At 42.5% G+C, this 26,821-nt stretch overlaps 1 protein-coding gene across 3 annotated transcripts in view; it reads right to left on the bottom strand.

The window, feature by feature from the left end:
- The window catches only part of dipk2ab (divergent protein kinase domain 2Ab), a 240,686-nt gene that overhangs the window by 148,988 nt on the left and 64,877 nt on the right, over positions 1 to 26,821 (bottom strand). The window contains exon 1 of one of the 3 annotated variants that reach the window (XM_041175714.1): positions 26,307 to 26,493. The exons of the other annotated variants lie outside the window; for them this stretch is intronic. The gene's annotated coding sequence lies outside the window, so the exon portion shown is untranslated. Of the gene's footprint in view, positions 1 to 26,306; positions 26,494 to 26,821 lie in introns of those variants that run through there. 3 annotated transcript variants of the gene reach the window in all.

Genomic DNA, 26,821 nt, shown 5'->3' on the forward strand with positions numbered 1-26,821 from the left:
CCAAATGCAGGCAGCATTTCCCCCATATGCTGGCATACCATGTCCCACCCAAAAGGAAGAAAAAAGACAGAGCAGAAGATGAGAGCAAAGAAGCAAAAATAATCAGACAAAATAAGTGAACAGACAGAAGCAAAGAGCAATACAAATTTCAGAGACAGGTAAGATTACAGCAAGATGGAAGCCAAACACTGGATGCTAGAAATCTGAAAACAGCAAACGCTGGAAAAACTTAGCAGGCCTGGCAGCATCTGTGGAGAGAGAAACCGAGTTAACATTTTGAGCCTGTATTGTTCTTCTTCAGAGGTTATAGTAGATTACAGAAAGTCCTCGTTTTAATTCGCCCTGCTTTAAGTTGTTTTGCTTTAGACCCATTTTCCGCGATTTCAGTTGCAACTTCCTCTGTAGAGTCATTGCATGCACATGATCGCACATCATCGCCACCTGTTATGTACCATTGCCATCTGTTGTCAACACATCAGATCCCGCAACCCAGTCAGCTCCATTGTTAAGGATCCTGTTTGTACTGTACTTGAAGCAACATCGATTTTCAAAAAAGCTCAGAGGCATCCAAAGCCAGAGTTGTTTTTTCAAGCAAAAAAGTTAGATTTAAATTTGATACCAATTTTGAAGTTTCAGGAGTGCCTGCTGTGGGTGAGCCTTTTAAATTATTTTTAAACATGAGCAAGAAACATCCATTAAGTGCTGGTAGTGTGCCTGCTGCTGCAAAGAAAGCAAGAAAAGCCATCAGCCTAGCAGTGAAATTGGGTGTTTTAAAACTGCTCAAGGCTGAGTGTTACCTAATTTGAAATTAGAAAATTTATTTTATATTTAGTGATTTATTTTGTTTTGCAAGTTATTTCAGCCAGGAATGCACAGTGCTGCACCCGTATGATACAGTATTTCAATTTCTCCATTGGTTCCTTTGGAAACCTTTCACCCAGAAAAAAACAAACTCCAGCTTTAACACTGTGAATCATGGGTTCCCATAATTCACAAAGTTGTTTAAGTTGTGATTTCCAGAAACACAATGGCAATTTAAAATGAGACTTGCTGTAGTCTTGTCGCATTGTATGTTATATAGGATATATTGCTCAGAAACAGGCCATTCAGTCCAACCAGTCCGTGCCTATGTTTATGCTCCACTCATGTCCCTTCCCAGCTTTTCTCATCTAAATCTATCATAACAATGTATTCCCTTCTCCCTTGTATGCTTGTCTAACTTCTCAAATACATCAATACTATTCATTTCAGTCACTCCCTAAGGTAATGAGTTCTACGTTTTTACCACCCCGTGCAACGTTTCTCTGAATTCTGTACTGGATTTCTTGGCCATCTTATATTGATGGCCTCCAGTTATGCGCTTCCCCACAAGAGAAAACATTCTTTCTGTATCCACGCTATTGTTATGGCACAGCGGATGGTAAAATGGCTGCTCAAATCCCAGAGGGAAACTTGAAACAAATGCCACAACTGTTTGGCAATTTGTATTTTTATTTCGAGATGCAGGCCTTGAATTCAATGATAATAAGTCCACCAAGTTTTAGGGTTTTTTTTTTTACAAAACTCACTTAAACATTTATTAATAAAATAAATAATTTTAAGCACATATCTAGGTCTACAAATTACTACGATAACTCCAAGCGTCCCTAATTAATCTGGCTCCCAGTTACACCCCCATTAAGGCAACAGTAAAATCAAAATAGATTTTAACAGACCCAAGCAAAGCACATGATACCCTAGACAGGGATGTTCATAGTCGCTTCAGTTCCTATAGGCAGCTGCTCGGTACAAAGAGGATGGAGGATTTTCACACTTGTTAGATCTTAGAATGCCCTTTCCTTACACATAACCTCATCACTCATACATATTTCACCCTTTTTAATGTAAATCCCACTGTTCTAATATGTTTTTAGACTTTACCTTTCTAATGATAAAATCCTTTCATAGAACCAATTTTATCAGTAAGCTTCGTAAAAAAAATAAACACACTGTTTGGCTTCTTCTGACCAAGTGTAACATTTCACCCTTTCTTTTGAAATTCAACTATTCTGGTTCATCTAAAATTGCAATTTTTTCTATACACCTCTCATTCTAAAACTTCAGCCATGTTAACTTATTTAGCATTTCAGACTTAGCTTCACTTCTGATACATCAAAGCCTTCAGACCAGCTGTTTTTAATTCAATTAAATTCCACACACAAAGACACAGGCAATCCAGGCCCCACTATTCTTACTTCGAAATAAATACCAATAACGTTTTGAAAATTATTATATTTTCATGACACTATCAAAACCTATCATAATTTTAAAGACCTCTATTCGGTCATCCCTCAGCCTTCTTTTCTCAAGAGAATGGAGTCCCAGTCTGTCAATCTTTTCCTGATATGTATAGTCATGCATTTCTGGCATCATCTTTGTAAATTGTCTCTGTACCCTATGTGCCTTTATATCCTTTTATAATATGGCAATCAGAGATGCATGCAGTGGTCAAGCAAAGGTTCAATGCAGGTTTAGCACAACTTCCCTACTTTTCTAGGAGGTAAAACGTAGTGCTTAGTTTGTTCTTTTATGGCCTTGCTATGCTTGGCACACCTATTAAGTGATTCAGCATTATGCATTTTCTTCTTCCATGGGATATGGTCATCGCTGGCAACCCCCAACTGCCCTCGAGAATGTGGTGGTGAGCTGGCTTCTCAAAATCGCTGCAGTCCACCTGTTGCATGCACACCCACAGTGCTTAGGGATGTGCGAATACAAATTAGGAATGGTAGGTGGCCATTCGGCCCTAGTCTGCTCACCAATTAAGCAAGATTATAGCTGATCAGATTGCAGTCTCAACTCCACCTTCCTTCCTATCTCCGATACTCTTCGACTCCCTTGCTAGTCAAGAATTTATATACCTCTGCCTTAAAAATATTCAATAACCCTACCTCCACCAGTCTCTGGGTAAGAAAGTTCCACAGATTCATGACCCCAAGGTAAAAATCCTCCCCATCTCACATCTTAAACGGGAGGCCCCTTATTTAAAACTGTGCCCCTTCCCAGTTCTAGTTTCCCTAGGAAGGAGTTCCAGGATTTTGACCCAATGACAGTGAAAGAACAGCAATACAGTTCCAAGTCAGGATGGTGTGGAACTTGCAGGTAGTGGTGTTCCATGTATCTACTGCCTTTGCTCATCTAGATGCTATTGAAGGAGCCTTGGTGAGTCGCTGCTGTGCATCTTGTAGGTAGCATGCTGCTGCCACTGTATAAGAGTGAAGTGAGTGCAATGTTTAAAGGTGGTGGATGGGGGTGCCAATCAACAAGGCTGCTTTGCCTTGTACGGTACCAAGCTTCTTGACTGTTGTTGGAGCTACACTCATCCAGGCAAGTGGAAATTATTCCATCACACTCCTGACTTGTGCCCCGTCGATGGCTGAAAGGCTTTGGGAAGTCAGGAAGTGAGCTACTCGTCACAGAATCCCCAGCCTTTGACCTGCTCTTGTAGCCACAGTATTTATATGGCGGGTCCAGCTCAGTTTCTGGTCAACAATAACCCCCAGGATGTTGATAGTGGGGGATTTAGTCATGGCAGTGCTATTGAATGCGATGGGGAGATCGTTAGATTCTCTCTTATTAGAGATGATCACTGCCTGGCACTTAAGTGGCAAGTAACATTTGTGCGACACATCAGCCCAAGCTTGAATATTATCCAGGTCTTGCTTCATACTGGCACAGGCTGTTTCAGTACCTGAGGAGTTGTGAATGGTACTAAACATTGCTCACTGATGATTGTACACCACTTCTGAATCTTGGATGGTGGGAAGGTCATTGATGAAGCAGTTCAAGATGGTTAGGCCTGGGACACTACCTGAAGAAACTCCTGCAATGATGTCCTGGGACTGAGATGATTGACCAACAAGCATAACCTTTGAGGTCGATATGACTCCAACCAATGGAAATTTTCCCCGATTTTCATTGACTTGAATGTTGCCAGGGCTCCTTGATGTAACACTCAGTAAAAATCTTGCCCTGGTGTCAACAGTAGTCACTCTCTCATCTCACTGAGCTAAAGTCTTTTGTCCATGTTTGGAACAAGGCTGTAACAAGGTCAGAAACCAAGTGGCCCTGGCAGAATGCAAACTGAGTATCAGTGAGCAGGTTATTGCTTTGTAAGTGCTACTTGATAGCACTATCAACAATACCTTCCATCACTCTGCTGATGATCAAGGAGATTGATGGGTGGTAATTAGCCGGATTGGATTTGCCCTGCTTTTGTGGACAGGATGCACCTGGGAAATTTTCCACATTGTCAGGTGGATACCAGTGTCGTAGCCATATAGGAACAGCTTGGCTAGGGGAGCAGCTACTTGTGGAGCATAAGTCTTCAGTACTATTGTCAGGGTGTTGTCAGGTCCATAGCCTTTGCAGTATTCAGTGCCTTCAGCTGTTTCTTGATATCGTGTTGAGTGAATTGAATTGGTTGATGATCGCTATCTGTGATGGTGGGGACCTCAGTAGGATGCAGAGATGGATCATCCACTTGGCACTTCTGGCTGAAAATGGTTGCAAATGCTTCAGCCTTCTGCACTGATGTGCTGGGCCTCACCGTCATTGAGGATGGGGATATTTTGTGGAGCCTTCTTTCCCATTAGTCTTTTTTTAAATTGTCCATCAACATTCATAACTTGATGTGGCAGCTTAGATCGGATCAGTTGGTTGTGGGATCATTTAGCTCCATCGCATACTGCGTCTGCTGTTTGGCATCTAAGTAGTCTTGTGTTGTAGCTTCACCTGATTAACACCTCATCTTTAAGCATACCCAGTGCTGCTCTTGGCATGGCCTCATGCCTTTTCATTGAACCAGGGTTGATCCCTTAGCTTAATGGTAATGGTAGAGTCAGGGATATGCCAGGCCACGAGGCTCCAGAAGTACTTTTACCAAGCCACTCTTGATAAGACATTGAAGACCTGACCCATAGTAAATTCGGTGCTCTTGCCACCCTCAGTGCTTCCTCCAAGTGGTGTTCAATATGCAAGGGTGCTGATTCATCAGCTACGGAGGGCAGTAGGTGGTAATCAGAGAAGATTTCCTTGCCCTTGTCTCTTGCTGAATCCCAGAGGAAAATGCCTGTTAGGAAATAGAGATAGCTTAAGCTATACTGGTATTTGTGGGTGTTAGGGATGAGTTTTTAGTTTTAATGTTTAAGTTTGATTTGTACTTCTGTATCTGTGTTAAAAGGTCAAGTTGAGTTTTAGTTTCACTTTAAATGGTGCCTGCATTTCTAATGAGAGTTTACGACTGTAAGAAAAGTTAAGCAAACACATGAGCAGAAAAACTGGGCTGGTGCCTAGCAGAGAGGCAGGTCCATCCCACAGACACACAGAAGAAACTAGAAACAGCAAATTTTGAGTTCAATTTTTGAAGACAACTGCAAAACAGAAGCAACCTAAAAGGGGCAGATAGCCAGTCCCCAAGCTAAAGCTGGTTGGAGTTAGCTGCCAGGGAGAGACTGGAGCAAAGGGGACATATAGCCAGTCCCAAGCTAAAGAAGAAAGCCCCCAAGAATCCAGGGATGTGGAACAGGAGAAAGCCCCAGGCAGACCTTCTAGCCAAAGGGAGGACAGGAACCTGGAAAAGGTCCTGTTAAGTGAAATTAAGAATGAGGAGCAGAGAAGGCTCCGAACTTTAAGCTTAAAGATAAAGGCTTGTGAGAGGCCAGAAGGTCCGAAGAGGCAACTGAAGCTCTGTAACTCTTTGCTATGGGCATATGAAGCAGTGGTGTACTGTTGACAGCTGAATCAATGAGGGGGCGTGGAGGAAAGCTTGAATGCGTGTGTTGACCTGGGGAGGGGAACATCGGACGGAGAGTTCAAAACCCTGGAGGTGAACCCTTGCGGAAGGCGCCTGAGGGAAAGCGTCGGTTTGGGAGAAGTGTCCAATGTAAGTTCTTGGAGAGCAGAGATTGGAAACCATCATGTGAAAGACAGAGTTCAGTGACACTGGTTGGCTCAGAGTGTAACCAGCATCTGCGGGGGGAAGTTGCTGAGATCCTTGGCATCTGTCACTTGGTTTCAGAGCGTGGTATGCTTGACCACATGTCACCTAGTGGTTCACATGGACTGTATACTTACTGTGAACACTGAAATATAAGGTAGCTTTTGTAACTTGTGTTATCCTTACAAATTTGTATATATCTGTAAATATATAGTTGTGGGTGAAGGAGCATCATAATATAGTTCATCTTTTCTTGTTTAAGAAATATTTTATGCTTTTGTTAAAAGTTCATTAGCTGACTCCGGTAACCCTGTTCAGTAGCCCCTCTCCATGTATCTAAAACAACAAATAAAAGTTAGGGTCTATCAAGTTGGGTTCCACCTTGGGATCCGACTTGTCCAGTGGAAACCTCAGCTAGGAATCATTACATTGTGGACAGAAGCGGGATTTGGGGTGCCAATTATCGCTGCCGGGCACCTAAAGGCACAGTCACTAATACTCAGGCAAGTGGTTGGAGGTGGACGGGGTAATCCCATAGTTTCCTTCTGGGACCTGGAGGGACACCTCTGCTTCATCTGGCTGACAAGGAAGCAAACAAATATAACATTATCTCAGATCTGCAGCTTCTTCCCATCTCAGTTCTTCTTGCAGCCAAGGCTGGCCTGATGACGAAGGTATGGCCACTTCCTCTCGTAAACCTTGGTTAAAATAGCAGTCGGGCTCCCGCATTTATAGGAGCCAGAGAGTTTCCAGCATGCATCTGTTCTGTCTGCTCAAAAATAAATTGCAACTTGCAGGAATGCAGTAGAATTGGTGGACAGCAAGTAGCTGCAACAATTGTAACTGCCTGCCCATGTGCTTTCAAGCAGGGGTGAAAGAAACCATAGAACCATATGGTCCTTCATGGTTCATTGTACGAACAGGATAAGAGTCTCTGCAAAATTATGTTTTTACATCCTCAATTTAGTAAAATTGTCAAATGTATTTCCAGAGACGTGCTAGCAGTAAAGATGGCTTAAGTTATATAGCCACCATGGTGGAAAACATATCCATGGATTTAATAGTCAAAGCCAACCTCCCAATTCCCTTACAAACACTGGCAACTTGCCATCACTGACAAAGGTAATGATATGCATGCACAATTCTGATTGTTGTACCACTGTGAAATATTGTGGAGGGCAACTAAATAGATACTGAAGATTCAGCACTTGAACTACAAATAGAGCCTGAATGGCCAGGAATTTTTACACTAGAGAAAGGAAAGCTCAAAGGAGACTTTGAAGTATTTCAAGACTCTAAAGGCTATTGATTAAACTGAATTGTGATAAATTGTTTAACAGAACCCAAAACTCAATAACTGGGGTCACATACTCAAGCTCAGAAAAGGGAAGAAATTTAATTATTGCACACATTAGGTGGTAAATCTATAGATCAGACTGTCCAGAGAGATAATGGAGATGGATAGTGTCAGCAAGTTCAAGAGGAAGGTGCAGAGTTTCTTCTGGTAAAATCAGCCGAAGGGTTTAAAGGATATATGATCCTTTTCAACTTTAGGATGGACCTGATGGGTCACAATGATCTTTCTCCATCCTATGGGCATGGTTGTCACTGTGATCACTTTTTACTGTTAGGCAAAAAATAATCACTCGCTTAATTCTGTATTGTAAAATAGCTTTGCAACTCCCCATTGTAACTAATACAATAGTTAATCATTGTCACTGTAGATTAAACTGTAGTTTAGTCCCCTAAAGATTCGTTTTATATATAGAGGCAATATATTCTAGAGTTTCCTGTAAAGTAGGATTTATTGTGTGTGGTGTACAGTCTTGGCAGCGGAGGGCTTCTCTTTAGATCAGTAACACCGTGGATGACACGACAGATGCTGCTTGACGTGCAAAATGGCATTTGTGGAGTATGCAAATACTTTTGGGGCAAGTTGCACCACTTATTGGTGGTGAATGCATTAGCAGGCACAATGAGCAGCTGCCAAAAGTATGTAGAGCACACAACCCACGACATCAATCAGCTGGCAAAGTTTACTTAACCCAGCTAACATACTCAACATTGCAAAGTCCGACATGTGAGAAGCAGCAGGAATGATCGGAGGCACCTGCGCTTCAGTAAAGAAATCTGCCATTTGCTGCAGCCATGACTCCAGCTGATCTGGGCAAGGATTGCATTGCCAGTAGCCATGAAAATGATATGGTAATGAATCTTTTATATGTCTGGCTCCTTCTCGACTGGAGCTACCTGTAACACGTCACAGTTTGCTATCTGCTGATATTTTCTATTCAGAGCGAACTACATTTTATTCTCACGTTCTAGAGATAAGTAGGTGAAGCAAGCATTTGGTTTTGCTAGGATTGGAGCCCCTGGTACAGCATGCCTTCATTCATTGTTCTTGGGATTTGGACATCAATGGCAAGTCCAGCTTTTATTGCCCATCATTAATTGTCCTTCAAAAGGTGGTGGTAAACCACCTTCTTGAACTGCTGTAGCCCATGTGGTGTAAGTACACCTGCAGTGCTGTAGGGAAGAAGTTACAAGATTTTGACCAAGTGACAGTAAAGGAAAGGCAATATTTTCCAAGACAGGATGGGGGGGGGGGGGTGTTGCAAACATTGTTCCCACGCACCTGCTCCCTTTATTCTTCTAGGTGGTAGAGGTTGTGGGTTTGGAAGGTGTTGTCAAAGGATCCTTGACAAGTTGCTGCAGTGCATCTTGTAGATGGTACACACTGCAACAATGGTGCATCTGTGTGGATGGGGTGCCAATCAAATCAGGCTGCTCTGTACTGCATGCAGGTTTTCACTCAAACTTGCCTTTAAATTCCTACATTTCTCCAGACAAGAACAGCACATTTCTTCACTGGGCTACATTTTAATAAACTGTTAAGACCCTGCTTTTATAAATTGCTGCTGCTCCCCTTGTTATACTGATTTTCCGCTTCAGTTTGTTCCTGGCCAGAAAATAATTTGTCTGAGTCAAAGCGCGAACCACTGCTGCTTCTTGATTTTATGGTGACCTCGAAATTCGCCACCACCCTTCTGAACCTGCAACTAACTCTTACATCCTTATTCCCATAAAAATACCTCCATCTGCACTTCCTCCAACACTCTACCCTCAAACACCCTCTGGACTTCACTCGCGACACCAGTTTCCCAAAGCAGACAACAGCTCATTGATGCACCATGTGTATCGCACCATACCTACATCAACTGTTAAAACTGTTAGCCCACCACAGGACCTCTTAACTTCAACTCTGAACTGCTTCCTATTACCTCCTATCCATGCCCATTTGCTATCAGGTCGTGTATCCTAAGTTTTTTGTAACAAGGCCAATTTTACTTGAGCTTTCAGAGTCCATTTGTGCAATCATTTTGGCTGTTGCTCCAGGTCCAAGCCCATCACACTGTTTCACATTTTCTCTTTTTTCAAAAAGTTTTTCTCTTTACACCTCCTAGACCCCTCCATTTTATCATGCCTTCTTTCACTTCTCCGATCTCAGACATTCTGCCTTCCCAATTCCTTACCTCAACCCTTCGGCACTCAACCTTCCTGCTCTCTTACTGCCATCTCTGGGTCAGCTACCATCTTAGATAAACCTACAGCTTCCATCCATAACTCTCTTGGATTCCTCAGAGTACAAGCTTGCCAATCTCTTTCCTGTCTAATTCGCCCCTCCTACTGTTGACCTTGTGGAATCTGCCTGCAATTCACCACCCCTCCTTATACCTCCCTCCAGAATGTCCATGCACTAGTGAGCAAAGCCCTTGCCATCCATTAAATTATTGTGGATAATTGCATTGACATCATGCTCTTAACAGAAACCTGGTTGAGGATGATTACACCTTTTCACTTAATGAAGCCTCCCTACCTGACTATATCTTCCACCACTTTCACTATCAACACCGTCATGGGGGCAGTGTGGTGTGCTCAGCACCAGATCCCACCTTGGTCTGACCCACATTCCTCTGGCACTTTCTCCACATTTGGGCATCTCACCTCGTTCTACTCCCTTCACCCCTCATTCATAATTATCATTCTCTAACCCTCCCAAATACTATAAAGATTTTCTCAAGTATTTTCACTGCTTTTCTCCCTCAGCCTCTGCACCAAACAACTTCTCATCCTTGGTAGTTTCAAACTCATCTCCATTCTCTCTCAAGTGTGTTCATCGCCCTCTTATCCTCTCTAAGTCTCTCCTTCTTTGTAATCTCCCCAACCCATATTCACAGCCATCCCCTTGACCATGTCATCTCATGTGGTCTTGCTAATCCTATTGTCACAACCATAAATAAAGTCATCTCTGATCACTTCCTTGCATCGCTTTCAATCCACATCCCCCTTCCACAACCCAACCTTACCTCCTGTACCTGCCCTCGAAAAAGCTGTCTCCAATTCACTTAAAACTGCACTTTCAAAATCTCAACTACATAGCCTTTGGCCCTCTGTTTGTCACAACATTTCTACAGCTAGATTTGCTCAACCATATTTCATCTCAGCTCCACCTTTGATTTCCTAGCTTCCTCCCACCAATCCCCCCAAAAAACCTCTCACCCTGGCAGTTCCTTCCTGAAGGCCCTCATCTCCACTCCCTTAAGTCCAAGCAATGCAGACTTGAAGGAAATGGTGGAAAACTGGTTTAGCCTAGGCCTGGACAATGTAAAGCATTTTTAAGGTCCTGCTTTCATCTGCCAAAACAGCTTACTATTCCAAAATTATCCTGCAACATCAAGATAACTCCCGGCTTTTCCTCTACTGAAAATTGTTATCTTAATTCCCTCTCCCATCCACACGACCCTCACCTAAAACAATTTCAGTTTAAAACAGCGAGAGGAGAGCCAGGGTTTTTACCATTTAAAACAGCGAGAGGAGAGCCGGGATGTTCACAAATTAAAACAGCTGAGAGGAGAGCCAGAAGCACACAGAGAGCGGACCTGCGTGAGAAGGGCAGTGGAAGATAAAACCAGCGGCAGAGAGCCCCTTCAACGTTTTTCTGCCTGTCAGAGCTAAAGTGTGACGTCACAGGAACACAGGTAGGTGATTGGTAGGTATCTCTTCCCTGTCTCTTTTGATTGGCCAAGTGGTTTAAATCAGGAGATATTATTACAGCTGTATAGTTAAGAAATTCACTTAAAATATTTAACATCCAAATTAATTAAATAGAATAGAGATGGCTGGGCAGGCAATGTGTTGCAACTGTAGTATGTGGGAGCTGGTGGACGCTGGTGAAATCTACGGTGACCACATTTGCAGCAAGTGTTGCCTGCTCAAGCAACCTTGACTCAGAGCTGATGAGCTGGAGTCCGAGCTGCAGGCACTGCGACACATCAGGAAGAGGGAGTGTTATCTGGACATTGTTTCAAAAGGCAGTCACACTCCTTAGATTAATTACATCAAACTTGGTCCATGGTCAGGGACAGGCGGGTGTGACTGCAAATGAGGGAGGTATGGGGATCCAGAATTTAGCTTTGGAGGAGTCCCAGCCAATGCCCTTGTCTAATAGGCATGAGGTTCTTGCTCCCAGTGCAGACTGCAGAGAGGAAGAGCGAGCTAGCCACAGCACCGTGGTACAGAGCACCATTCAAGTTTGGGAGGGGGGGAGAAAAGAGAAATGTAGTAGTAATAGGGGATAACATTGTTGGGGGAAATAGACACTGTTCCCTGCAGCAAAGACAGAGGCCCGAAGGCTGGGTTGCCTACCTGGTGACAAGGTTAGGGGCATCTCATCTGGGCTGGAGAGGAAGGGTCCAGTTGTCATGGTCTACGTAGGTACCAATGACATGGGTAGGACTAGGAAAGAGATTTTGCTGAGCAACAAAGGGCTAAATTAAAAAGCAGAACCACAAAGGTAATAATCTCCAGATTACTACATGAGCCATGTGCAAATTGGCGCAGGGTAAACATGATTAGAGAGGTAAATGCATGGCTCAAAGATTGGTGTGGGAGAAATGGGTTCCAATTTGTGGGACACTGGCACCAGTACTGAGGATGGAGAGAGCCGTTCCGTTGGGACAGGCTTCATCTGAATCATAAAAACAAAAAACTGCGGATGCTGGAAATCCAAAACAAAAACAGAATTACCTGGAACAACTCAGCAGGTGTGGCAGCATTGGTGGAGAAGAAAAGAGTTGACGTTTCGAGTCCTCATGACCTTTCAGCAGAACTGGTTAAATCCAAGGAAAGGGGTGAAATATAAGCTGGTTTAAGGTGTGGGGGGGGGAGGAGGAGGAGGAGGAGGAGGAGGAGAAGTGGAGGGGGGTGGTGTAGGGATAAGCAAGCAGTGATAGGAGCAGATAATCAAAAGATGTCACAGACAAAAGAACACAGAGGTATTGAAGTTGGTGATATTATCTAAATGAATGTGCTAATTAAGAATGGATGTAGGGCACTCAAGGTACAGCTCTAGTGGGGGTGGGGGGGCATAAAAGATTTAAAAATAATGGAAATAGGTGGGAAAAGGAAAATCTATATAAATTATTGGAAAAAACAAAAGGAAGGGGGAAGAAACAGAAAGGGGGTGGGGATGGAGGAGGGAGGTCAAGATCTAAAGTTGTTGAATTCAATATTCAGTCCGGAAGGCTGTAAAGTGCCTAGTCGGAAGATGAGGTGCTGTTCCTCCAGTGTGCGTTGGGCTTCACTGGAACAATGCAGCAAGCCAAGGACAGACATGTGGGCAAGAGAGCAGGGTGGAGTGTTAAAATGGCAAGCCTTCTCCTCCCTCCCAGAAACATGATAGGGTCCCCCTTGTCCTCACTTATCACCCCACCAGCCTCCGCATTCAAAGGATCATCCACTGCCATTTCTGCCAACTCCAGCATGATGCCACCACCAAACATATCTTCCCTTCACCCCCCGCCCCCGGCAGCATTCCGTAGGGATCGTTCTCTCCGGGACACCCTGGTCCACTCCTCCATCACCCCCTACTCCTCAACCCCCACCTATGGCACCCCCCCATGCCCACACAAAAGATGCAACACCTGCCCCTTCACTTCCTTTCTCCTCACCATCCAAGGGCCCAAACACTCCTTTCAAGTGAAGCAGCATTTCACTTGCATTTCCCCCAACTTAGTCTACTGCGTTCGTTGCTCCCAATGCGGTCTCCTCTACATTGGAGAGGCCAAACGTAAACTAGGCGTCTGCTTTGCAGAACACCTGCGGTCTGTCCGCAAGAATGACCCACACCTCCCTGTCGCTTGCCATTTTAACACTCCACCCTGCTCTCTTGTCCACATGTCTGTCTTTGGCTTGCTGCATTGTTCCAGTGAAGTCCCACGCAAACTGGAGGAATAGCACCTCATCTTCCGACTAGGCACTTTACAGCCTTCCGGACTGAATATTGAATTTGACAACTTTAGATCTTGACCTCCTTCCTCCATCCCCACCCCCTTTCTGTTTCTTACCCCTTCCTTTTGTTTTTTCCAATAACTTATATAGATTTTTTCTTTTCCCACCTATTTCCATTATTTTTAAATCTTTTATGCCCCTCCACCCCCACTAGAGCTATACCTTGAGTGCCCTACCATCCATTCTTAATTAGCACATTAGTTTAGACAATATCACCAACTTCAACACCTGTGTTCTTTTGTCTGTGACATCTTTTGATTATCTGCTATCACTGCTTGCTTGTCCCTACAACCACACCCCCCTCCCCCAAACCTTATATTTCACCCCTCTCCTTGGATTCACCCAGTTCTGCTGAAGGGTCATGAGGACTCGAAACATCAACTCTTTTCTTCTCCGCCGATGCTGCCAGACTTGCTGAGTTTTTCCAGGTAATTCTGTTTTTGTTCATCTGAATCATGCTGGGGCTAGTGTCCTGGCGAACTGTATAACTAGGGTTGTAGATAGGGCTTTAAACTAATTAGCTTGGGGGAGGGGGCAGTGTTCAATTGAAGGGAAGTTTAGAAAATCAAAAATAAACAAGAGAGCAGAGGTGCAGGGTAATCAAAGTGTGGCAGGAAGGGGCAGAAAATATAAGCAGAAGAGTGCAGCAGAAATTAGAATGAGAATGAGTAATAATGGTTAAAAAGTCAAAACTTAAGGCTCTTTATCTGAATGCACACAGCACTTGTAACAAGACAGGTGAGTTAACAGCACAAATAGAAATAAACGGGTATGACTTGATAGCTATTAGAGACCTGGTTGCAGGGTGACCAAGACTGGGAACTCAATATGCAGGGGTTTTCGACGCTCTGGAAAAATAGGCAAAAAGGAAAAGGAGGTGGAGTAGCTTTGTTAATAAATGAAGGTATCAGTGCAGTGGTGAGTAGTGATATGGATGCAATATATCATGATGTTGTGAATCAGTTTGGATGGAAATAAGGAATAGCAAGGGGAAGAAGTCACAGGTCGGAGTCGTATAAAGGCCCCAAAGAGCAGGGAAAAGTATAAATCGGGAAATAATGGCGGCGTGCTAGAAGGACATCACAACTGTCATGGGTGATTTTAATCTGCATATTGACTGGGCAAATCAGATTGGCAGGGATAAAATGGAAGACAAATTTGTAGAATACATCAAGGATTGTTTCTTAGAGCAATATGCTGCAGAACCTACCCGGGAACAGGCTATTTTAGACCTAGTAATGTGTATTGGGGTAAGATTAATAAGAGATCTTGTAGTTAAGGATCCTCCAGGGGTTAGTGATCACAACATGGTAGAATTTCAAATTCAATTTGAGGGCGAGCAACTCGGATCATATGGGCAATTACAGAGGTATGAAGGGCAATTAGAGGTATGAAGAAAGAGTTGTCTAAAGCGGGCTGGGAAAATAAACTAAGGGGAAGGCCAGTGGATGAGCAGTGGCAGACATTTAAGCAGGTATTTCATAACGTTCAGCAAAAATTTATGCCAGTCAAAAAGGAGGACTCGATGAGAAGGATGAACCACCAGTGGTTAACAAAGGTGGCCAAAGAAAGTATCCAATCAAAAACTAAGGCATACAAAGCAGCGAAAACTAGTGGTAGGCCAGAAAATTGGGAATTATTTAGGAACCAGCAGCGGATGATTAAAAAGCTAATAAAGAGGGAGAAAAGTGATGAAAGTAAATTGGCAAGAAATATAAAAACAAACAGTAAGAGCTTCTACGGTTATATAAAAAGAGTAGCTAAAGCGAGCGTGGGACCCTTGGAGGATGCAACTGGAGAACTGATAATGGGGAACAGGGAAATGGCAGATAATTTAAACCAAAATTTTGCATTGGTCTTCATGGTGGAGGACACTATAAACATTCCTAAGATTCAGATAAGCAGGGAGCTAATAAGAGGAAAGATCTTTTAACAGTCTCTATCACGAGGGACAAAGTATTTGGCAAACTAACTGGCAGATATAGTGTATTTGGATTTCCAGAAAGCATTTGATAAGGTGCCACATAAAAGGTTATTGCACAAGATAAGAGCTCATGGTATTGGGGGTAATGTATTAACATGGATTGAGGATTGGCTAACGCACAGAAGAGAGCTGGGGGTTAACAGGTCTTTTTCAGGTTGGAAAGACGTAACTAGTGGAGTGCCACAAGGATCAGTCCTAGGGCCTCAATTATTTAGTATCTATATTAATGACTTGGAGGAGGGGGCAGAATGTAATGTATCCAAATTTGATGATACAAAAATAGGCAGGAGGACATGTTGTAACGAGGACATAAGGAATGTGCAAGAGGTTACAGACAGGTTGAATGAGTGGGCAAAAACTTGGCAGATGGAGTTTAATGTAGGAAAGTGAGGTCATGCACTTTGGTAGAAAGAATCAAAAGGCAGACTATTATTTAAATAGAGAGACACACCAAAAAATAAAGTGCAGCACAGAGGGATCTTGATGTTCTTGTGCATGAAACACAAAGTTAGCATGCAAGTGCAGCAAGTAATTAAGGCGACAAATGGAATTTTGGCCTATATTGCTGGGAGGTTGGAGTTTAAAATAGGCAAGTCTTGTTACAACCGTGTACAGTTTTGGTCCCTGTATTTAAGGAAGGATATACTGGCATTGGAAGCAGTTCAAAAGAGATTCACTAGGCTGATTCCTAGGGTGAAGGGGTTGACTTATCAAGAACAGCTACACAGGTTAGGCCTTTATTCCTTAGAGTTTAGAAGAATGAGAGGTGATCTTATTGAAACATACAAGATTCTGACAGGGTTTGACAGGATAGGTGTTGAGATGATGTTTCCATTAGTGGGAGAATCTCAAACTAGGAGACACAGTTACAGAATAAGGGTGCACTGAATTAAAACTGAGATGCAAAGGGAATTTCTTCTCTCAGGGGGCACTGAATGTCTGGAATTCTCTACCCCAGAGAGTTGTGGAGGCAAGATCACAAAGTATTTAAAGAGGTGATACATAGATTTTTGAAATATCGGGCAGGTGCAGGCAAGAAAGAGGAGATGAGGCCTAGGGCAGATCAGCCATGGTCGTATTGAATGGCCAGGCAGGCTCAAGGGGCTGAATGGCCTATTCTTATTTCTTATGTAATAAACGTAAGAAGCTCAAGGACTTCTTTGTCCCCAAGATCGAGACCATTCAGCTGCATTTGCAGCTTCCCTTCCTTCACCCGATTCACTGGGCCAAACTTGCTCTCAAGCTTTACCCTGCCCAAGCCCTGAACTTGCAATTTTTTCCTTGTTTCTCTCCTATTTTCCCTTCATGAGCTCTCTCAGCTCATATTGTCCACAGGACCCATCATCTGCTTCCTTGACCCTATTCCCACTAAACTGCTGACCACTCAACTTCCCCACCTGGGCCTCATGTTAAGCTTACATTATTCGTGGCTCTCTCTTTAAGATGTCACCATCACAACTTGACCCCAAGTCCTTGCAAACTATCATTCCATCTCCAACCTCCCTTTCCTCTCAAAAGCCTTGAACAAATCTGTGCCCAACTTTCCTGGAGCTCCATGTATGAATCCTTCCAATCAGGTTTCTGTCAATGCCCGGGTATCAAAACCCTCCCATCAAAGCCACAAATGACATCCTATGAGACTGCAACCTGTCTGAGCCTTCAATGCAGTTGACCACAACATCCTCCTCCAACACCTCTCCACTGACCCCAGCTCTCAACTGGCTGCAACATTCTAAGGCTGCCATCTTACCTAACCGTAATCGCAATACCACTTGCAATGGCTTCTCTTCCTATTCACACACCATTACCGCTGGTGTCATCCAATGACCTACCTTTGACCCCCTATTTCTCAAAACTTCATGCTGCCCCACGAGGGGAATCAACCAAAAACAGTGTTAATTTTCGCATGCATGCTGATGACACCCTGCTCTACCTCACCACCTCTCGACAGTGGACTGTTGCTAAATTATCAAAGCTGCTTATCCGACATCCATTACTGGATGAGCAGAAATTTTCTCAAACTGAGTATTGGAAAAACCGTAGCCATTGCTCTCAGATCATGCTATAAATTTTGCTCTCTAACAATGACGCCATCCTTCTCCCTGGCAACAATCAAGACTAAATTAGTCTGTTCGCAACTGTGGTATCATATTTGGCCCCGAGATAAGCTTCTAATCACATATTTGCACTAAGACCACGTATTTCCACCTCTGGAACATCACAAATTTCACCCATTTCAGTTCACCTGCTGAAACCCTTAGTCATACTTTTGTTACCCCTTGGCTTAACTATTCACTCAAAGTCATCCAATAATCCGCTGCTCATGCCTTAATCCATACCAAGTCCCATTCATTTTAGCCTGTGTTCAGTGACCTACAGTGACTCCTGGTCAAGCAATGCATTGATCTGAAAAATCTCATCCCTGTTTTCAAGTCCCTCCATGGCCTCACCTCTCCCAATCTCTAATCATCCGCAAACGCCAACCCAACCTCTCTCTCCTCCCTCCCCGCCAATCTGCCAGGGTATCTGCAGCCCTCTTAACTCTGGCATCTTGTGCATCCACAATTTTAATTGCTCCACACCACTGGCCACATCTTCAATTATCTAGGCCCTGAGCTATGTAATTCACATCCTACACTTTTCAACCTCACTTTCCTCCTTGAAGACACTCCTTAAACCTACCTCTGACCAGACTTTTGGTCATCTGAGCTAATATTATCTTTTGTGGCTTGGTGCCATATTTTCTTTTATGTTGTTACTACATAGCCTCAGAATCTTGCTGGCATGCCTTTGTCCCATCAGTGACAATGCAGAGGTTCCACTTATTCACACAAAACATTAAGCTTTAAACCTGAGCTGACTGCAGAGCTAATCACTGACTGCCATTCCAAGTAATTTCATATGAATTCTTCAGCACAGGCACTGGAAAATTAAATTCAATACATTTTGCCAGGAACACAAAATCCACATTTTAACAAATTCAGGGCTGTTTTCCAAACCCAAATATACACAAACTTACAAAGATAGCAATATCTCCAAGATATTTCCAAGCTGAATGCCCCACAGAACAGCTAATAACCACAGAAAACATATTAAAGCAGCCTTCATTATAAAACATTTTACAAAATACCCAAAACTACACTGAGAAATAAGAAGGGAGCTACAACAAAAATTAGATAACAGAAACATAACAGGAGTAGGCCATTCAGCACATTGAGCCTGCTCCGCCATTCAGTATGATCATGGCTGAACATCCACTTAAATGCCTTTTTCTCCTCACTATCCACATATCCCTTTATGTCATGGATATTTAGAAATCGGTAGACCTCTGCTTTAAACATTCTCAATAACTGAGCTTCCACACCCCTCTGGGGGAGAGAATTCCAAAGGTTCTCAACCCTCTGAGTAAGAAAAAAAAAAATCCTCATCTTAGTCCTAAGTGGCTTCCCCCTTATTTTGAAATTGCGCCCTTCTGGTTCTAGACTCCCCAAGAGAAACTACTTAGCTGCACCTACCATGTCTATCCCTTTAAGTATTTTGTAGGTTGCAATGAGGTCACCTCTCGTTCTTTGAAACTCCAGAGAATACAGGCTCAGCTTCCCCAATCTCTGTTCACAAGACAGTCCTGCCATCCCACGAACAAGTCTAGTGAACCTTCATTGCACGCACTCTATGGCAATAATATCATTCCTAAGGTAAGGAGACCAAAACTACACACACTATTCCAGGTGCAGTCTAACCAAGATTCTATACAATTGAAGCAAGACATCACCACTCTGGTACTCAAATCCTCTTGTAATAAAGGCCAACATACCATTAGCCTTCCTAATTGCTTGCTGTATCTGCATTAGCTTTCAGTGACTTATTGACTAGGACACTCAGATCCCTTGGTACACCTAGACTTTCTAATCTCTTACTTTTTAAAAATTACACTGCACAGCTGTTCCTCCTACCAAAGTAGGTAACGTCATATTTTTCCACATTGGATTCCATCTGCCACGTTTTTGCTCACTCACCAAGTTTGTTCAAACCCCCTTGAAGTCACTTTGCATCTTCCTCACAACACATCCCCACCTAACTTTGTCATATTCACAAATTTGGAAATATTACATTTAGTCCCCACATCCAAACCACTGATATATACTGTGAACAGATGGGGCCCCAAGTACTAATCCTTGTGGTACCCCACTAATCACAGCCTGCCAACCTGATAATGATCCACTTATTCCCACTGTGTTTTCTGCCTGTTAACCAATCCTTAATCCATGCTAGTATCCTCCTATGCCATGTGCTTTAATTTTGCTAACCAATCTCCTGTGGGGGACATTAAAAGCTTTCTGAAAATCTAAGTATACAACGTTCACTGATGCCCCTTTATCAATTCTGTAAGTACCATCCTCAAAAAACTCCAACAGGTTCATCAAACATGATTTCCTATTCTGGGTGTCCATTTATCAAGCCCTTTAGAATAGATTCTAGCATTTTTCCTACTACAGATCGAAGGCTAACAGGTCTGTAGTTCCTCGTTGCCTCTCTCCCTCCCTTCTTAAATAGTGGGGTGACATTTTCTACCTTCTGCTGTGCGCAACGGGCAAGGTATGGGCCGTACCCAACCAGCTCGTGCTTGCAAAAACTCAGTGTGTCCAACATGAGATGTGATTCAATGGTTGGACAACATTTGCTAAATAATTCTCAGTGTGCCAAGAATTACACTGACAATCAACTTAATATTGCCTGTCAGGCTCACAGTGTGACGCATTTGCGTGTACTGAAAGCTACATATATTAATACACAGGGCCCTGTTCTTTGCAAGCAGAAAGAACATGTACACATTACACCTGTTTCAGCCAAACAAAATAAGTGACAGCTATTCACTGGTTCATTCCCCAGGACAATGAATTGACCAGAGTCAAGCTGCCTGGTTTAAATTTCAAAGAATGTTTGGCAGTTAACTATCAGTCACTATCTACTGGTGCATTCTCTATAGCAATGCCTCCACCAGTGTCCACTTGCCAACCTATCAGCAGTCTCTTCTCATACAGCATAAATTATGTTATTTCCCCTGACATTGGTGTTTTCTTGCAAATTGTCTCGATGAGTGCAAGGCATAAAGCTTCGACAAAAAAAAAATCTTTATTCAGCAATATGCAAGTTCTGTACTGCCAAACAACTATCTACTTATCTACCAAAAGCAAATCAACAGCAACTCACCAAGGCTCCTTTGACAGCACCTTCCAAATCCACGACCCGTACCACCTAAAAGGACAAGGACAGCAGATGCATGGGAACACCACCAAGTTCCCAACCAAACCACATACTTGGAACTATAAACCATTCCTTCACTATCAATCAGTCAAAGTCCTGGATCTTCCTTCCTAAAAGCACTGTGCGTGTTCCAACAACATAGACTGCAGTGGTTTAATGCAGCTGTCCACCACCACCTTCTCAAGGGTAATTAAGGAGGGGCAATAAATGTTGGCTTAGCCAGCGATTCCCACATCCCATGAATAAATGAAAAAAGCCTCATGCCTTATCCATTAGAATCAAATACATTAGTAAAAAGTAAAAGGTCCTTCCCAAGTCCCATTATTTCAGTATTAGCATAACACATTTTACTTATATAAGGGGAGGAATCTCTTGTATTTATTTCAGTTTCTCTTCTGTCATTGATATTTCATCTTCTTGCTCTATTATGAAAACAAAGAAAATATTAATTTTCTACCATACCTTGTCTATTGCAGGTGATAGTGTAACGTCACTCGAATCAGGAAGAACTTTTTCTACATGCCTGTAGAAATCTGGAGCTCACTCACCCAAAAGGCAACTAGGACAGTTGAAGCTTTCAGAACTAAGGCAGTCGATTTTTGTTTGGTAAGAGAATTAAACAAAGTGCAGAACAGCTATAATCTTAATTGAATGGTAGAGTAGGTTTGAGAGGCTGAATGGCCTCCTTCTGCTTCTATGTTCTATTTGATCTTGGGCAACACTTCATTACCAAATATTGTGCACGCCAAACTCATGTTATCTGGTTACTAGAATATTACATAACTGAGTAACTTTTTGCCACTTTAATTCAAGGAAAAGGAAGTAGGCTATTTTAAAACAAATACAAAAATACCTGGAAAAACTCAGCAGGTCTGGCAGCATCTGTGAAGAGGAGCATAGTTAACGTTTTGAGTCTGCATGACTCTTCAACACAATTGTTCTGTTGAAGAGTCATGTGGACTCGAAACGTTAACTATGCTCCTCTTCACAGATGCTGCCAGACCTGCTGAGTTTTTCCAGGTATTTTTGTTTTTGTTTTGGATTTCCAGCATCTGCAGTTTTTTGCTTTTATCTTAGGCTGTTTTAACCCTGGTCATATCACCCACTGCTTAGCTTTCAATGGTCGCATCCTTTAAGGTGCTGCAAAAAGATTGGAGGCCACTTTTCGTTTTGTAGCCTCCACTTATCACTTCCCCTGATGACATTACATATATCAGGAATTTGGTAAATTAGGATGCAGGTCAAAGCGGCATTTCGCCAGTGTTCAATACAGCCTCTTGGTGCTGCGACCTGCAGTGTTACATAGTGTTCTGTGATTTACATTCTCTACTTGGAAACATGTATTATTACCCACTGACATTCCATCCACCAATAAAACCCTGAGGGGTTGAGCTGTCATAGCACATACCATGCCAAAGCTATTCTGCATTTACAGAAAATATTGATTTAGTCCTGTTGTCAAGGCAACCAAGAACACCAAGGCCAAAGAAAGGTGGGAAAGAGTCTTCAATCATTTGTCAGAGAACAAAGGTTGGTGAAAACAAGAATTGGCAGCAATTCAACTTTGGTAACCTTCTACGCAAGCTGCTTCAAGTGACAGCACCATAAAGAGAGTGTCTATTTTCAGACTAAAGACACAGGTTTTAAAGTGATCAGAGTTTTAAATGAGAAAAAGGATCACAATTGGAGATGTTTTATCTTAGCAACTTTTATCGAGGGCAAGTATGCCTAACCCAGTGCAAGTTTGAAAGTCAATTGCTAATTTTACAAGAACGTGATCTCCATTCTGATATCCACAGTACAGCGATGTATTTAAAATGTAGCAATGTTCACTTCAACACGACATTATTGTGTAACATTAATTTCTGCAGATCCAACTAGGTACAGAAACCCTGCTGCTACCACCAATTACCAATATACTACATTAAACCCTTATTCTGACCTCCCATCAGCCATTGCTGACCATCACTAGCTGAGGTGGAAACATGTTTGAAAAGTTACTGATCACTGAGTTGAATTTACATCATTTGAACTAGCTTTTTATTGAACAGTAACCCAAGAAAAGACAATGTGGATTAAAAACTACTTGACATGAAGTTCTGAACCAGAGAAGCATATGGTACAGAGTCAAAAAAAAAGCAGAAAGAGCCCAACTCTGAATCCTGACCCATGCTGTATTAGCTGGTCTTAGCTAAATGAAAGGTAAATGATCCTGCTCTTTGGAGTTTTGTTTTGGAGTACTCAGCTTTGCTACTCAGCAATCTCTGCTGGAAATTCTGCAAGTGTGCAAGTCAGTGGAGAACAGAAACATACTTGGCAATAATGTTCCCACTACCAAATAGATTGCTGGCACTGATTATCTCAGCCTGGGCATGAAAAAGACACCTTAGACAAAGTACCAAAAGATGGTTGGAACCTGTGGAAACATACACAATCATGTGTCAGTGTCTTCAGGATAGAAGTGGGCAGAAAAAAGGGACAGAAAATTCTGGGAGACAGTCACAGGATGTGGGCTTTGCTGGCTGGGCCAGCATTTATTTCTCATCCCCAGTTGCCCTCGAGGGCGAGCTGCCTTCTTGAACCGCTGCAGTCCATGTGGTGTAGGTATACTCACAGTGCTGTTAGGGAGTTCCAGGATTTTGACCCAACGACAGTGAAGGAACTGCAATATATTTCCAAGTCAGGATGGTAAGCGACTTGCAGGGGAACTTGCGGGTAGTGGTGCACCCATGTGTCTGCTGCCTTTGTCCTTCCAGATGGTAGTGGCCATGGGTTTGGAAGGTGTTGTCTAAGGAGGCTTGGTGAATTCCTGCAGTGCATCTTGTAGGTGGTACACACTGCTGCTACTGTGCGTCGGTGGTGGAGGGAGTGAACGTTTGAGGACGTGGTGCCAATCACGTGGGCTGCTTTGTCCTGGATGGTGTCAAGCTTCCTGAGTGTTATGGGAGCTGCATTCATCCAGGCAAGTGGGGAGTATTCCATCACACTCTTGACTTGTGCCTTCTAGGGTGGAAAGGCTTTGGGGAGTCAAGAGGTGGGTTACTTGTGTCGCACCGTTCCTAGCCTCTGACTTGCTCTTGTAGCCACAGTATTTATATGGCTAGTCCTTTTCAGTTTCTGGTCAATGGTAACCCCCTGAATGCTGATAGTGGGGTACTCAGTAATAGTAATTGAATAAAAAGTTCCTTTGATATAAACTGATTTAGTGCAATTATAAACTAGAATAATCCCAATGATCAGGTCTGATAAAACAGGACACCAAAGTGATATTAATCAAATAAAAAATAAGACATGAAGCAAAAGATGAGAAGATGAGGGTAGGTATGTTTTGGGTAATGGACAGTAATCAACTAAGTATGAAGAGAACTTGGAGACATAAAACAAAATTTGAGAAGGAAGAGTTTGTTTAGACACCATAACTACCTTTTCTTTTCCCCTTACAGCTTTTGACCAGAGATGGTCACAATGATTTTATTGTAGTACATCAAAAGGAAGTTTTGAGCATGGGACCAATCACATGATGTAAAAGACAAGTGAAGGTTGGAATTATTGGTGAGGGCTTCTGATTCAAAGGAGAGTGCTAGCACTCAACCAAGCTTTCTCCTGTGGTACAGCATACAGCCATCATCAATTAACACTTACCTGTCACCATAGTATTCATTAATCAACACTGCCCCCAGATTGATTAGATTGCATTAGGTTCCACCTTCCGCTCTTATGAAAGACGACAAGTGTTGAACCTATGTGGTATCATTTAATTTCTAGCACTTCCTCAGTAGACTAGAGGTTAAAAAAGTATTTTATAATCATAGCCAGACAAGCAGCGGGGCACCAAGGCTCCACTTCAAGGATTCTTGCAGTGGTGAGATGAAGCCGCTAAACATCAATTATCGCACCTGGGAGTCACTAGCTGGTGAGAGGGAAATGGTGACACCGCCTATGATCTGATGTGCACTACCATGACGACCAGCTGCTACAGCAGTCTGACAAAAGGCGCCAACACTGAAAACACTTCATCACTTGGCAGCTTCATGTGCGGCACTTATGACAGAAGCTGCCTCTCAAACATAGGCCTCAACAGCCATCAACAAAAGGTGCACCAGAAGAAGGCATCCCACTTCAATGAATTGTTTGCTGGGTGTCCATTATCTCTTATTGATGAAAGGGTCCAGCAGGTAAAAATACATTAGCCATTTCAACAACAGTTACATTCACTACCTTGTGGGGCACAGGAAAAAAGGACTCATTATAATTTCATCTGCTCTAACACAGCTTCTTGAACATTTACTGCCACCAACAACAGCAAATACCAATTTCCTGCTATTATCAAATGAATTTCAGCTGCCCATGAGAAATACTTCTTCACATAATACATTTTTAAACTACTAGATACCCAAAATTACAGGAGCTTTTGTTATTCTAAATTATAAAGCTGTGGCTAATTGGCAGCAGCCCTGTCTCTGAGTCAGAAGACTGTGGTTTCAAGTCTGCCTCCAGAACTTGTGCACAAAAATCAAGGCACACTTCAAAGAAAGCTGCCCGCAAAGATCTAACAATTTCTGTGGCATGAATCTCCTGTCAATTTCATTCTGGCACTTATTATAGGGGATCCCTGGCATCCAACAAGTGGTGTCATCAAGTAATCATATTGAAGAATTCTCTCAGACAGCAAACCAGGAAAAATAAGGTTTTATCATTCACATTTTAAGAACCAAACAGAAAGCAAAATACAGATTAAGACATTCACATGGGATTAAGGTATAAACTGAATTATGAAACAATTTATCAAAACTATTAAATTGTGAAATTTTTAGTATGAAGGAGAAACTTGATACTGTACAAATATAAAATTTGCATTACAGGGTCATCGAGATTGTTTAAAATCAATTATCACTTAGTACATCATTAAAACTCAGTAAATCTCATAAGTCATAACTTAAGGGTTTTTACAGAATGCAAATTGTGTAAAAGTGGATTTTCATAGAAATTAGTTAAATTCACTGATTTGTCATCTTCAAAGATTTCAATAGTGCACCATGTGGTGGAGTGGGATCCACTAATAGCTTTTGGATTCCTACTTTTAAACATATATCAATAGACACCAGAAGTTGCTGTCAGTTTCAGAGCAAGAATGGCAACCACAGAAGGTTCGTCATTGCAACTGAAAAATCTAGGTCACAAAAACTCAAAAATCCTACTGGAGATTCAGTTCAAAGCTTAGCTATGACCCAAGCATAGAACACAGGTGAAATTAATAACAAGCAGAATCTAAAAGAAAGCAATACCTAAATGTATTGCCAAGAAAAAACAAAGCAACATGCCCTGAATGGGGCCAAAAAAAAGGCAATGTTTTAAATTTAATTTCTCCACATTTGCACTAATTGCTATAAAAGGCAAGGTTCCCCCAATTTATGATCCCAGATGAGGTGCCCAATTTGTTACACTCGCAGGTGAAGAGGGATGAACTGGATCCCCTCCTTCATTCAACCCCCTTGGTTGGTTGCAACAAGGTTAAGTTGAAAAGGATCCCTTCCCTCGTTAATACCTTTTCCCAGTCCACATGTATTTATGATTTAAAGAGAGCCAATTTAACCAGGCTGTCTCGAGTCAAAGAAAGGGTGAGTTTATTGGTTACTAAATGTGAGGAAAAATAATAAAAATGCAATACATTGGAAAGAGAGTCCAAAACTAAAAGTTAAAAATGATTTACAAATCAGTTCATTGGCTTGCCTGTGAGGAGCAGATAGCTGGGGTGATTCCGGTAGCACTGACTGTGGCAACTGAGCAGTTGGTTTGGAGATTCTTAGTTCTGCAAATTTTCTGAAAGGAGTTGCCCTGTTTCCTTTTCAACTGTGACTTTGCTGACTTTCTCTCTGCTGGAAACAAGTCACAAGTGTTTTTCCACCTGCAAGCGCAGGGATACCCAGTTGGTGTTCTTCAGCTGTGACCGTCGCAGCGTGCACACACACGCCAGAACAGAACATCAGACTAGCACGCAGAAGTAGGAATGCAGCTGGCTTTTTTTAAACCCATTTCCTTATGTATTCCTGGAAGGAAAGAAACAAACATGTCTTTCGCCCAGATCTGTTTTCTTTCTAATGTAGTTCATGTTCATAGTCTGGGATATTACAAATGGTGGTTTCGGCTGAGATGGTAATCATTTTTCCATGATCTTCACAACCACAGGAGATTACAGTTCAGTTAGCATTGTATCTATTCCTTTGAAGTGCATCTGTCTGAAGTAG

This window comes from Carcharodon carcharias, chromosome 2 (assembly GCF_017639515.1).
Source record: "Carcharodon carcharias isolate sCarCar2 chromosome 2, sCarCar2.pri, whole genome shotgun sequence".
Lineage (NCBI taxonomy): Eukaryota > Metazoa > Chordata > Chondrichthyes > Lamniformes > Lamnidae > Carcharodon > Carcharodon carcharias.